Source organism: Helianthus annuus, chromosome 13, assembly GCF_002127325.2.
Source record: "Helianthus annuus cultivar XRQ/B chromosome 13, HanXRQr2.0-SUNRISE, whole genome shotgun sequence".
In the NCBI taxonomy this organism is placed as follows: Eukaryota; Viridiplantae; Streptophyta; class Magnoliopsida; order Asterales; family Asteraceae; genus Helianthus; species Helianthus annuus.
In genome coordinates, this window is record NC_035445.2 from 98,211,347 (window position 1) to 98,224,826 (window position 13,480).

Here is a 13,480-nt window from a genome sequence, read left to right on the forward strand (position 1 = left end):
AATTCTTTTAGATGCCCCTTGCTTAGCAGGTATCCAATTTCTTTTCTTAAGGCTATGCAATCTTCGGTTAGATGCCCGAAATCCTCATGGTATGCACACCATTTGGACTTGTCTTTAGTCCCGGATGGTTTGTCATTCTTCCTGGGCCATCTAGCCTTTTCACCTAGATTCTGCATTGCAAGGATTAGTTCATGATTATCAACGGAAAAACAATATTCTGAGATTGGAGGATATTCTTCATCATCCTCTTCTTGGTCGACAGCATGCACATTCTTGTTCTCGTTTCTATGGTAGGATTTGAACTTGTTGTTTTTGAAGGAGGATCCTTGCTTATCTGGTTTTGAGGATCCTACTTGTCTCTCCTGGATCCTCTTGTCATCCTCTAGCCGGATAAACCTGAGTGCTCGAGTTCTTACTTCGTCTAAGTTCCTGCAAGGTGTCATAACAAGATCATCATAGAATAATGAATCCTTAAGAAGTCCCATTTTGAAGGCTTCAACAGCCGTAGCCATATCCAAGTTGGGAATATCCAAGGATTCTTTACTAAACTTAGTTATATAATCCCTTAATGATTCATTATTATTTTGAGCTATCCTGTACAAATCACTAGTTAATTTTTCAAATTTTCTACTACAAGAAAATTGGTTATTGAATAAATTAACTAAATTAGCAAATGAAGTAATAGAGTAAGGGGGAAGACTTAGCAGCCATTTGAGGGCTGATCCAGTAAGAGTAGATCCAAATCCTTTACATAGGCATGCTTCCTTCAATTTTTCTGGGATAGGATTGATCTCCATCCTTTCCCTGTATTGTGCTATATGCTCCTCTGGATCCGTTGTGCCGTCATACAACTTCATGGTAGGGATATGGAACCTTTTGGGTACCTCTGCATCACAGATTGGTGGTGCAAAGCGAGATACCTTGTGGCTCCCATCTGCAATCTCTGGGATAGGCTTGACTACCCCTGGAACACTTGAGATCATGTCCTTTAGTTTCTGTAGTTCCCTGGCCATAACATGATTGGTACCTGTATCCTGCATGAATCCATGGTTAGTGGTAGGATAATTATTTAAAGTGTTACCTCCCATTGGGTTCAAGTTAGGGAATCCATATTGCTGGGATTCTGGAACAACGGAGGGACCAGTGGAAGCAATAGTCTGCATTGGAATGAAGTCCCCTTGATGGACATCTAGACTCCCTGTTTGCAAACTTTTTAGGGATCCTGGCATCTGTAAGGATCCTGGTATCTGGGATGATCCTGGAACGAAGGAGGATCCTTGAACCTGGGATGATCCTGGAACAAAGGAGGATCCTTGGCCCTGGAATGATCCTGGAATAAAGTAGGATCCTTGAAACTGCTGTGCCCCCGGATAGGCTCCCGGATTCATGAAGGATCCCATATACTGAGGATAGGATCCTGCTGGCTGAAAATACGAGCCCGATGTCTGAGTCATTGCTGCTGACTTGAGATGTAATCCTCTCGTCTCCCCTGTGATCTGTACGTCTGGGATCCCTGATGGCTGAGAGGTGACCATTGGAGTCTCAAAACTCAAGGATTTTGGCATCAGTGGGGAATGATCCTCTGCCGCTTTCTTTTGTCTTTTGAGATCTCCAATCTCCCTGAGGATCCTGTCATTAGTTTCATCCTGCCGCTGCATACGATCCTTCATCTGCAAAATTAAAGCAAACACATCACTAGTACTGGGAATAGAAGAATTCATAGCAGAAGAAGATGGAGGTTTAGAGAAAGAAGGGGTTGGTCTCTTCTCAGCATTTCTCTGGGATCCTGCCGGTGGAGGAGGTAGAGTGGTTTGTGCTGAGGTGACTGCAGACATCGCCGTGGAGGTGTTCTTCAATGATGAAGCCATGTAACTCTTTGAAATGATTTCGAACAAAAGATTTTCTTTATGAATGAAGCACCAATTGCCCCACGGTGGGCGCCAAACTGTTTTGGTCAAAAATCACACAAGGATAATGTAACCAAACTTTATGTAAACGGGGTATGATGCTTGGTTAGCTATGAAAGTAAAGGATCACTTCTGTGATAAAGATACAAAGACACAATGATTTATACGAGGAAAAAGCCCTTGATCAATGTATGATCTCCGGCATAAAAAACCTCGGGTGATGGCAACTACCGATCACCAACTTCAATATAATAAAAATGTAGTTACAACTTCGGATAGTAATGAGCTGAGTACAAGGATCACTGAGTGTCTAAGTGTTTGAGAGTTGTGTCGTATGTTGTGTGTGTGTTCTTCCGAATGAGGAAGATGGGTATTTATACATGTGTAGGTAACTTATTTTAGGTAGATAGACCACTAATCAGCTCATTACCCCTTTAGAAATAAAGATAATCTAGCCTAAATTGCTGCCCATTAATCAAGCTAAGTTTCCATATCCGGTACAACGTCTATCTTCAATTTAGCTCTTGCCATATTTGTGAAAACGCGTCCCTGGATCATGATGTGTAGGGTATATCCTGCTAGGTGTTCCTGCAAAACAATTTTGTAACAAGTGGAAGTGACCGTTAGTGTAAGGATCACCATATCGTCCCATGATCCTGATCCTGAAGTCTGGCTGAGGATCACTATCTGCCAAAGAAACAAGGATCACTTGTCAGGATCACGTATAAGGATCATTTATAGTAAAATCCAGCCCCAACAAAAACTTGATGATGGTGGTGGTGGTGCTAGTGTTCTCGGCCGAACACTCAAAGGAGAGAAAGAGGGGTTGTTTGTTGTTGAAGGTGGAATGAAAGAGAATGAATATCCTATGAGTTTATTTATAATCCCATTCCCTCATTAACCAACATATAATATGTCTTCAAGATACCAAACATCCACCAATTAAATAATCAAGAAAATGGGTGTGGGTCACCCCTTGGGGTGACCGTCAACTAGGGGGGTTATGGTTGGTTTGTGATGTTATAGTTAGGAACTAGTTAGCTTAGAATGATAAAGTTAGTGTTTACTAGTGTGTTATGAAGTAAAAAGGGTGTTAGGGTGTTTGGGGACCCTAACTAGCTCAGAAAAGCAAAAACAATGTATTTGACAATATTTTCATGTTTCGGGTAAAGTCCGGTTATTCGGTTGGATATTGATCCGTTAAAGTGTCAAGTAAAGCTTTAAAGTGTCTTTTATAGTATTTTTAGTGACACAATAAATCCCCGACATTTTGGAAAGTGTCTAGTATTATTTTACCTAGTTTTTGCACTTTACTAGTTAAGTTAAATGCTGAATTTTTGCACACAGTGCAGAATTTTATAATTAAAGCATGTTTTAGGCACATCCGGTCACTATAACTATCACCTAGTGACGCAGTTTGGCAATCCTTACCTCCCTACACTCCCTACTAGTGTAGTAATCTATTCCCGGCTCATACTGGCCTCAGAGACAGTGTCTGTCTAGTGTTGGCTATGTCAGCATGTTTACTGGGTTATCCGTTCATTGAGCTAACTGTGCTTTTGTGCATCAAGTTTGTCACTATAGTTTTGTGTGTAATAAATGGAGTGACAGTAATAAAGTATGATGCATGAATATGTATGTATCAGAAATCAGGAAGCAGTTTAATCACAATTGTAAGCAAGCATAGTAATTAAGCATTAATTAAATATTAATTAATTTGTACGGATACCTGTTTTGGTGAGGGTTGTCACAGGATCTCTCTAGCAATCGAACTCATTGTGTACAAAGAAACGGCCCTTGTTGTCAAACAATTGTGTTGATTATGAATGGTCTTCACACACCACTTATCCTTGTTTGTGTTCCTTGATATGTGAACTGCCCAAGGACAGGTGGGCTTGGTATGCCTTTTAAGGTGCTTGTATTTTTGCCCTACTTTGGTGCATTTACTCTTTTGCCCCTCTTCTCCCTTTTTATTTACAGGACCATGTAATGGTGGATTGCTTCCAAAACATACTACCCTATACTTTAACAATTCATTTTTTAGAATAAACACATCCCTCCTTGCCTTAAGAGCATAATCTTTCACCATCTGATTCATCTTTTTCTTGTAATCAATAAGCTGACCAACATAGAATGGCAGATCATTTGGACCTTTTAAAGCACTCTTGTTTCTCCTCCTTATCTTCCTGGCAACCTTATCTCTAAGGCTTGAATTGTCATCAGACCCACTTTCAAAATCCTCCAGGTCAATAGGCTCATGACCTTCTTCGCTTCTGTCATCATCATGATCCCCATCACTTGAACCATCCAGTTCTTCCCTAGTAAAATCAACATTAGCCATGAACCTCTACATATCCACCTCTATTTCATAAACCAAATTATCTTCCTCAACATACTCATAATCAGGATCACTTCCTTCACTCTCTTCCTCATCTTCGTTCATACTATGATTCTGATTATTTATTGTAAATGATGCTGGAACAATTGCTTTACATGCCCCTACAGGACCTTCACTTGTATTTTCCAATATTGTTGACCTACGGTGTTCAACATACATGTCTATCATGTGGACTCATTGACGCACATGATCAAAGATAGGCTCTAAGTCAACATCACATTTTAATGTCCTAAGACCAAAATCCAACGAACAGTACGGTTCCTTGTAATGAATGCAGAAAAACAAACCATCATTGTATCCTAATTTCTTAACCATCTCCTCTAAAACATTAATATTCAACACTCTAAAATCTACATGATCAATGTAGTTCATCTTCCCACCAAAGTATTTCCTATTTGGGTTTTCTACAAAATTACCTCCATGGTGAAATTTAATGGTAAATTGAGATTGGGTTTCTCCTGTAAACTGTAATACCCCGAAATTCTAAATATCTTATTTTTAAACTAATAGCAGCATTAGTCAAGATAAAATAACTAGGAATGAATAACCTAGTTAGTTAGTGTCTCGACATAATAAAACAAATATGGTTATGGGTCTTGTAGTAACACATGAATGAATTAAAAAGCCTGAATTATAAACTATATAAAAGTTGAGGGGCTTATGTGTAGAACTTGAAACTTAACTTAATTAAAAACAAAATAACATACACCAAACACACACAAAAGGTGTGTCTGGTCGATCAAACAATAGGGGCAAACAAGAGCTCCCCCACCAAACCCTAACTTGTGCCAAATTGATCAAATTGGAGGTTCAAATCAGTTCCAAATCGATTTTCAAGCACGAAATTATGATCTCCTCTGAAAAGGGATCATAAGGTATGTAATTTCCATGGAAAATCTTGATCCAAATTTCTGAGTGAATTCAAGAAATTCAGAATTGATGTTGCATGTTAGTTGTTTGGAATGAAATAGTGTCTAGGGATAAACCCTAGACAATTACTTGTTAAAATTTTGCCTATTTCTTGTGAAATCCATAATCACCATTGAAGGTGATAGGCGGGTTTTTGTAGAAGCATGTTGAACACTAGGATTATGATGTTATCTTAGTATAATTTGAGTTTTATGAAACAAGTTCAGATTTGAGTAATATGAAAATTGATGTGAATTAGCCTAAATTGATATTTATCTTGGCTAAATAACTAGTGTTGAACTTCACTTACGAATTTTGAGAAATTATGCCCTTAAGGTGTTTGTAAAAATGACTAAAAGAGGATTAAAAACTGGAAATTTGAGCTAAAACGCGTGTTTGTATAGTTATGGAAAATTATGCGTATTATGTAAACAGAAGAGTTCTAAACGGGTTGTGAATGAACTCTATAGGAAAAGAAACCGGAGCGTCAAGTGGACAAGCCGGTGGTGACGCGCGCTTGAAAGGTACGTGACTTGTTGTCTCGTTACATTTATATTGATAAACCTAATTGTAGATATGTTTAATATTGATATGGCGAAAATGATGGCGTTTGGTATGTCCATGAAGTGGTGTAACTCACTCGACATCCAAACGGGTCAAAACAAGTTGAGTTGTAAATGTCGAAGTCAATGACCATCACTCGTTGATTGGTCATAAACAAAGCGTAAGCCGTGAAGCGGACACGCTAACTAGATGCAAAAACATGAACCCTTGAAGAGGGATTAAAGCTCGGAATTTTTAATTGTCAAACGATTTAAGAAAGCATGTTTAATCCTTGGAACAAGCATGATGGTTACGGCATAAGCAACCCACGAGTGGGAAGCGAAACGCCATAATTGGTAAAAACGGGAATAGGTGAAATGGCCTAAAAACATGAGATGACAACAAAACAAGTTGTTGAACTTGTAAACAAACGGGTCAAAATAAAGCAAAACGTAAACCGGGTAACGGGAGCGTAAACTATATGAATAATGGATCCGGGTAAATGATGATAGCTTAGATATGTTAAGAAACGAACCCCGAGCGATTAAAAAGAGTTTGGATAGGTTTAGATGTAAATTGGGTGAAAAATAAATGTGCAGAGTTGACACGGCCGTGTGAACATTTGACACGGTCGGGTGAAGGGGCTGTGAAATATACATGTTTAGCTGACACGGCCGGGTGAGCTTTTGATACGGCCGGGTGAAGGGGCTGAAAAGAAAACTATAGTTTCTTGTGTTTAATTATTTTGTTCAAATGCTTTGATTTCTAATCATTTAAATGAAATTGTATGATAGGTAAAGATGCACTTTAGACCTCGGAGGATGATCAAGCCATGTCAAGAACCGAACACACCAAACAAAGCTTCCGCATTTTGTCTATTTTGTTTTAGTAACATGTAAACACTTGAAACTATGTTTTAAAAATTAACTAGTAGCATGATGACTTGAATATTATGATCATGTAAGGTCTTAAAATCATGAAACCTTTTGTAAACTCCTAAATTCTTGTACTAAATGCAAGTTTTTGTATCGCTAATCTTGTTATATTAAGTCGGGTCTTACATAAACACACATCAACAACAAATTAACACAGAAAAAAGTTAAATTCTTACCTAACTCAGACCCTGTGAGCTTGCATGTCACTTACGGTACATTTCAGTCGGTTCGAAATACTGATCTTCAGCTCGTATCTTGCACAATCGAAGATCCATGCTCGTAACAGACTTCTAATCTGCTGTAATTGTTGAAGAATGCCTGATCGCCGGTGCGGAGCTCTTCAATTTCGAGTTAGATTAAGTTCAGCGTTTCAAAGTGATGAAAGGGTGATTAAATGAAGTTGCAGGTCAACAGGAAAGCGAATTTACCTATTTGCCCTTTGACCATTAACAGAAAACGCTAACATCTAACGGAAACTTGGCCCGGGGGGTAAACATGCGACATAACCCCAAACAGTGGGGGTAAAAATGCAATTATTTCCTTAGGGGGTAGACATGCCAATGACCCCTAACCTCAGGGGGTAAAATTGCAGTTTACTCCATTAATATGTATATTATTTTACAGAGCCAAATAAAACTTGAATCACAAATTGTATTGTATAAGTAAAATATACAATCATTTTGGAAAAGCCTCGGGGTTGTAAAAATTAGGACTAGTTGATCGGGCACTGATTATTTTTTTGTTAATCGGTAGTCGGCCTCAATCGGTCTAAGTCAGTCCTAGTCGGTCAGACAAAATCAACGATTCTGGTCAAATTTCGGCCAAACGTCGGCGATTCCGGCGAAAACCTGTAAATTCCGACATGTAGATTCCAGCGATTAATCTTATATACTTAAAAATGGGTCGATGACGAGTTAAAACCTATCTACTTAAAATACTTACCTATAAGTATGTGTATATATTTATAGAAAACTGAAAATTACATAAAAAATCCCAATCCCATTAATCATGATTAATCGCTAGTCGGTCGGTGTGATACCGACTAGCGCCTAACAACTTTTACAGCCATATTCGTACAACGAGGTTAGGAGTAACTGTTTAAAAATAACTATATAAAGTTCAATATTATTAAGATCATTAATAAACATATGTGACTTGCATAATTAAACAATTAAGATATAACTTAAAGAAAACATTTTAGCATAATTAAACAATTAAGAGATAACTTGAAGAAAATATTTTAATGCTTAATGACGTAGATGTTAAACTTTTAATGCGCCACCTCAACCGCATTGAAATTTTATAAAAAAAAAAAAAAATCGAATGGTTGCAAAAATTGGGTAAGCCACGTTGATAATGAATATGATATGCGAATCTAAATATAAAATTTTTAAACAAATGCTGATTGATAAGAGGATATTCACACGGGATCACACCTTGACAGAGTATATTTCCCTCAACTATATATGAAATATTTTATTATTCTAATAAATAAAGGATTCTTATCTGATTGTCTTCATACTTGATACAAAATAAATTTAAAAGTATTGAATTATTGGGCTAAAATATAACTTATATATTTTTGTCAGCTAAAATCATATGAGGCTAGCTATTTGACTTCAAGACATTGAAGTGACCAGTGGCAAAGTTTGAGATTTTCAACCGACAAACCTAAAAACAAAATGTAACTAACAAAAAGAATTGGTCTCGACGTACTATACACCACCATTACTTATGGCTAGGCTAAGTGGATAATACCCGACCGCAAACCTAAAAACAAAATGTAACTAACAAAAAGAATTGGTCCCGACGTACTATACACCACCAGCGTATAGCACACCCAAGGTAGGTGTAGATCAGTCTTCAGTTTGGCGTTTAGGCCCCCTGCCAGGCGTATACTACGCCCATGTGGGTGGTGTACACTCGTGTATCTGAATCTTGGCACCAACTAGATGATTTTAACCTGCAAACTAACAATCATACATCCCCATACATGTACTATACATTAGAACATGTTAGAATACTCTTTATAGGTTTCTAGCAACTACCTCATGCTTACTCATATCCACTTGTGGATTTTAACTTTTACCCAATACCAGTGGCGGACCCAGGATTTTATTTCAATGGGGTCCATTTTCGGGTCGGTCCTCGTTCGGGTCGAGTTAAAGTGAGGTTTGAACTAGATTTAAAAAAAAATAAAAAAAAAATAGAGTACAACTATATAATCAAGCTATTCATATGTAAACAAATCGTATATATTACCTCTAAATGTTTAAGTAAGAGTGACTAAAAAATGCAAAAAAAAAAACTATCCCAATAGAACCTCTATTACTAAGAGAATCCAGTCAAAGTCCAAAATCCAAACCTGTCATATCAATCTATACCTCAACCATTCCAAACCCCTCTTTTTTCTCGAACACTAAAACATTCCAAACCTCTACATATGCATGTTGTATGTGATCCCCACCATTCCAAACCGGAGTGGTCCGCTGGAACAAACCGGACCACCCAAGTCAACCACCTCCAAGGCGGGTGGTCCGGAATTGGGAAGTCAAATTTTGAGACGAGGCATTCCGAACATGGCGATGTAGTTGCTCTAAGGGATGTGCAAGCATGGGGAGGTGGTGGTGATTGTGACTTTTGGCCCATCATGATGCAAGAAAAAATGGCATTTTGTCAATAATTTGGGAGTAGTAAAGACCCTACAGACCAGATCACCTTGTATTTTTCGGATGTGCTTCCAAACTGGCCATGAGCGAGGACCCCCACCCTCCCTTGTCAAACAACATAATATATAATAAAAGAGTGATCACAAAACCTCCTGATGTTGATCTTCGAAAATGCTAATAAAATGATAAAAGTTACATTAGTCCAATGCAGTAGTTCAGAACAAGAAGCATGCAAGCAAAGTTCAAGAGCATTAAGACTTCTTAACCATCTACTGCCATACATTGTAAACCAATTGAATAAATTATATACATATATATTAAAGCGATGTCCCCAGGTAATTATCAGAAGAAATATTAACCTCTGTCGGTCGAGGAATGATTCAAATTTAAATCATCAATCATTGGCAGACAACATTAACATAATAGCGTGTTTCTAGCATGTGCGTTTAGCCGAAAGACAAGACACACTTCTATTGTCAAATCGATGAAGATGGCGATCACATCTTAGTTATGTGAATTTATCAAAGTTTATTGAGTAGAAGGTTTTATGGATGAAAGCTAAAAAGGTAATAAAATATCATTGGTAAGTGAATGATCTTAACGAGAATATTCATACTCATATTTATTTTATTATAACTAATATTGAGTATATTTTGTTTTTTCTTATGAATATGAATTTTAATATATGATATTACGAGTATGTGATTGCGACGTGCCTATTTTTATCCACGTCTCAATATAACTTTTTTCTCCAAATTGTGATCTGAGTAGTAATGTAATATAATCGAAGCATAAACGTAAATGTTATCAAAGTGACCTCATATTAAATTAGTGCCGTTTACTATCTTCAAAATTTTAATAAGGCAATGTAATATAATGTTTATAAAGTTATGAATATAATGTTGCGACGTGCTTATTTTTATGCACATATAAATTTCTTTGAAAACAGAATTTCATTCGCAATAGAGTATTTTTTGTTATCGTAAGCCATAGTGAGTGTGATGCGGTACAAGTATCTTAAGGAATTGAACTAATGTTGATGACCGAGGACATCGGTATTGTTAGTATTAGAATCACTACTGGTATTTGTATTTTATGGTTTTCAGTCGATGTAAAATACGTGTTGACATCCTTTTGGGCTTATCACGACATTATTTTTTAAGTTTTCTCTTTAGTTGCTATATCAAGTGATCGATAACGTAACGGACCAAGTCAATAGCGAACGGATTCCTGCCATTAATGTTATTTTTACCAATATGTTTGCGTTTACATTAAAATTTCTTAAAAATCAGGTCGCCCTGCTGCGAAGCACGGTGTAAACCACCAGTTGTATTCATAAAACTGGTTATTGGTTGGGTAACACCCATGATTTCATAAAACTTTTTAAAATTGAGTTCTTTTTTTATACTTATAGCTATTATTTTCATTTTGATAGTTTCTACGATTACATAAATTAATTATACCTATTTAGATTTACACCCATTAAGACATAGAGAATATTAAGCATATCTTGTGTTGGTGGAGAAATGAGATCTCCAAAAGTTGAAGACAAAAGATTCAAATGATTAAACATGCCTTTGTATGAGCCTCTAAAGATAAAGGCATATGAACTCTCAAGGTTGTGTGTCTTTTTTTAGCCGACCCATTTGGACCCCTTGAGTGTTCTAAGACTGTGGGGTGTGTGTGGGTTGGGGCGGCGGAATGCCAAAAACGCCGGCTGCTTCATACAGGGCTGACGTTGGCCATAGCATTGCCCCGCTGGCGTGGGGCGTGTGGGGGGGGGGGGCAGTGTGACTTGGCTGGTTGGTTTGATGTAGCCATTGGGGCTAGCCGTTGCCAAACAGCTACTTTATTAAAAAAAATATATTTCATTTTTACACATTATAAATACCCACCCATTTTTTACATTTTTTTACCACTTCTCTACTTCTTCTATCGTATCTCTATTTTTTTTTATAAAATCAACCAACTTAATCCTCTACAATGCATCATTTTAACCGCGGATACGACCCAAACAACCCCTTTGGATACCAAGAAAACCCGAACCCTAGCCCGTCAAAAAACCATCCACCTCCAACCCCGACCCAAATACCCCTTACATGCGGCTATCCACAACAACCGCCACACGGTTTAGTATACTCATCGTGTCCCGATCTAGCCGGAATCGCATCGTATATAGAAAACCGTGTATACACGAACTTTCCATACGACAAGTCATCTATTCCAGTTAACCTTTCCCAACCCGATTCCGTGCCCGAAACTCAACCGCAAGACGTTGATGGTTTGTCACCCAAACCGGCCAAAAAACAAGCCACAAGAAAAAAAAGGATGAAGAGAAAGCAATAGCGGCCGCTCAACGAACACAAATTTATAAAAGTGATGACTTGAAGCAGCCATACTCTCCGCATTTGATTAGCATTATCAAAAAAATTAAAATTGGGTTATAATCAGTTTTTAAAATTCTAATTCCCTTAGGTTTAAACAAGTGATGACTTAAACCAGCCATACTCTCCGCATCTCCGCTTCTCGTTGCTGCTTAAATTGATTAAAATCTAGTGTTTTCTTTTTTGAATTTGCACACAAGATAAAACCAATGCACTTGTTTAGAACAAGAAGCAAGAGCATTAAGACAAGTTTAACAATGAATCACTATGATTGACCTAACGTGACATGTTTCGTCATAATTGCCTTGTACATATCTAGTGAGCTATAGCCTGTAAGTCCAAGATATGAGCTTCTTGTATTTGTCATGGATATTTTCAAACCTCAAATGATTGTATAATGAAAAACAACACTTAACCCAAAATCATCAAAATGACCTAACATCATGGACTTGAAGGGATATATTACAAGTGTCTTGTTTTCAAAATCATCAGATTTACATTTTAATTGCTAATCAAATCTATTTAACTTGTTCTATTTGTGTCCCTTGGTATATGGGAGTAATTGCTAGGAACATGGAGACAAAGTAATCAAACATGAGTAGTTACAATAGAGTCTTAATGTTTAATCAAGCCCAAAAGCGTAACATATCGTGTTCTGGTGTCAAAAGTTTAACCTTTTTCGTCCATGTCATGGCACATTAAAGGAATACTTTGAGACAGTGGTGGATCCAGGGGTGTTTTGGGGGTTCCCGGGAACCCCCTTAGTTTGGAAAAAAAATGAAAAAAAAAATAGATGAAATTTTGTACGATTTAAAAAAAAATTAGTGAGAATTAATGAAAATCTACCAAAAGAAACCTCGTGGAAAAAATTCCTGAATCCGCCAATGCTTTGAGACCTGACAGAGATGATTGTATAATGAAAAACAAGAGTCTATTGCAAATCATCAAATTTTACAATAAGGATATCCACTGGGTTTATAGGGATATTTTCTACAAAGCAGGTATTGTTAACATGAAAATTCTTCTCTCTGTATATGGAAGGAAAAACAACAAAAAGAGAACAAGCCTTGAACCCACTATAAGCCTTTGAAGTCTACCCCATGAATCACGACCCATTGGAAGAAGCCCATATGCAAACATGACAGGCCCAAACCAAGTGTGTGGACTGTGGTGTGGAGTGACTACACGTCAAAATACTTTGTGCTTGTTCCATTGACTTCTCTAAATATATGTTAAAAGAGTTTTATTGAATTGTTACTAGTTGTAACATAACTAGCTCCCCCGCCTTGCGGCGAGAGCGTAAAACTATGTCAAATAACACTAATACGACACCATCGCCAGCAACTACCAACATTGAGTCAATCCAGGACCCGCGCGTTGCGACAAACTTATCAAACGAAAAAAACAAACATAAAAACATTGAACCACACGTTGCATCTTGTTAACTCATAGAGTTTTGAACGAAACAAAAAAAAAACGTTAAACAACACACGCACGTTGCACCGTATTAACTCACAAAATTTAGAACGAAACGCAAAACAAAAATTTGCGAAATATGAAAAATATTGGGACCAAAGTTGAAGGTAAAAATGTTATGAGGTTAAATTGAAAATAATGAAAAGTTTTGAGTTAAAAGTAAAAAAATATATATGTGGGTTAAAATTGCAAAACATAAAAAGCTTTTGGGTTAAAATTATAAAATCAAATTTTTTTTTTTGAAAAAACCCCAAAACAT

At 37.2% G+C, this 13,480-nt stretch overlaps 1 long non-coding RNA gene across 1 annotated transcript; it reads left to right on the forward strand.

Annotated features, from left to right (window-relative positions):
* The first annotated feature begins 5,045 nt into the window (after positions 1-5,045).
* On the forward strand, positions 5,046-6,743 carry LOC118485569. Its single transcript, XR_004876720.1, has 3 exons — positions 5,046-5,180; positions 5,685-5,738; positions 6,552-6,743. It is a non-coding gene; the product is annotated as an uncharacterized LOC118485569 (long non-coding RNA).
* Positions 6,744-13,480: the final 6,737 nt, after the last annotated feature.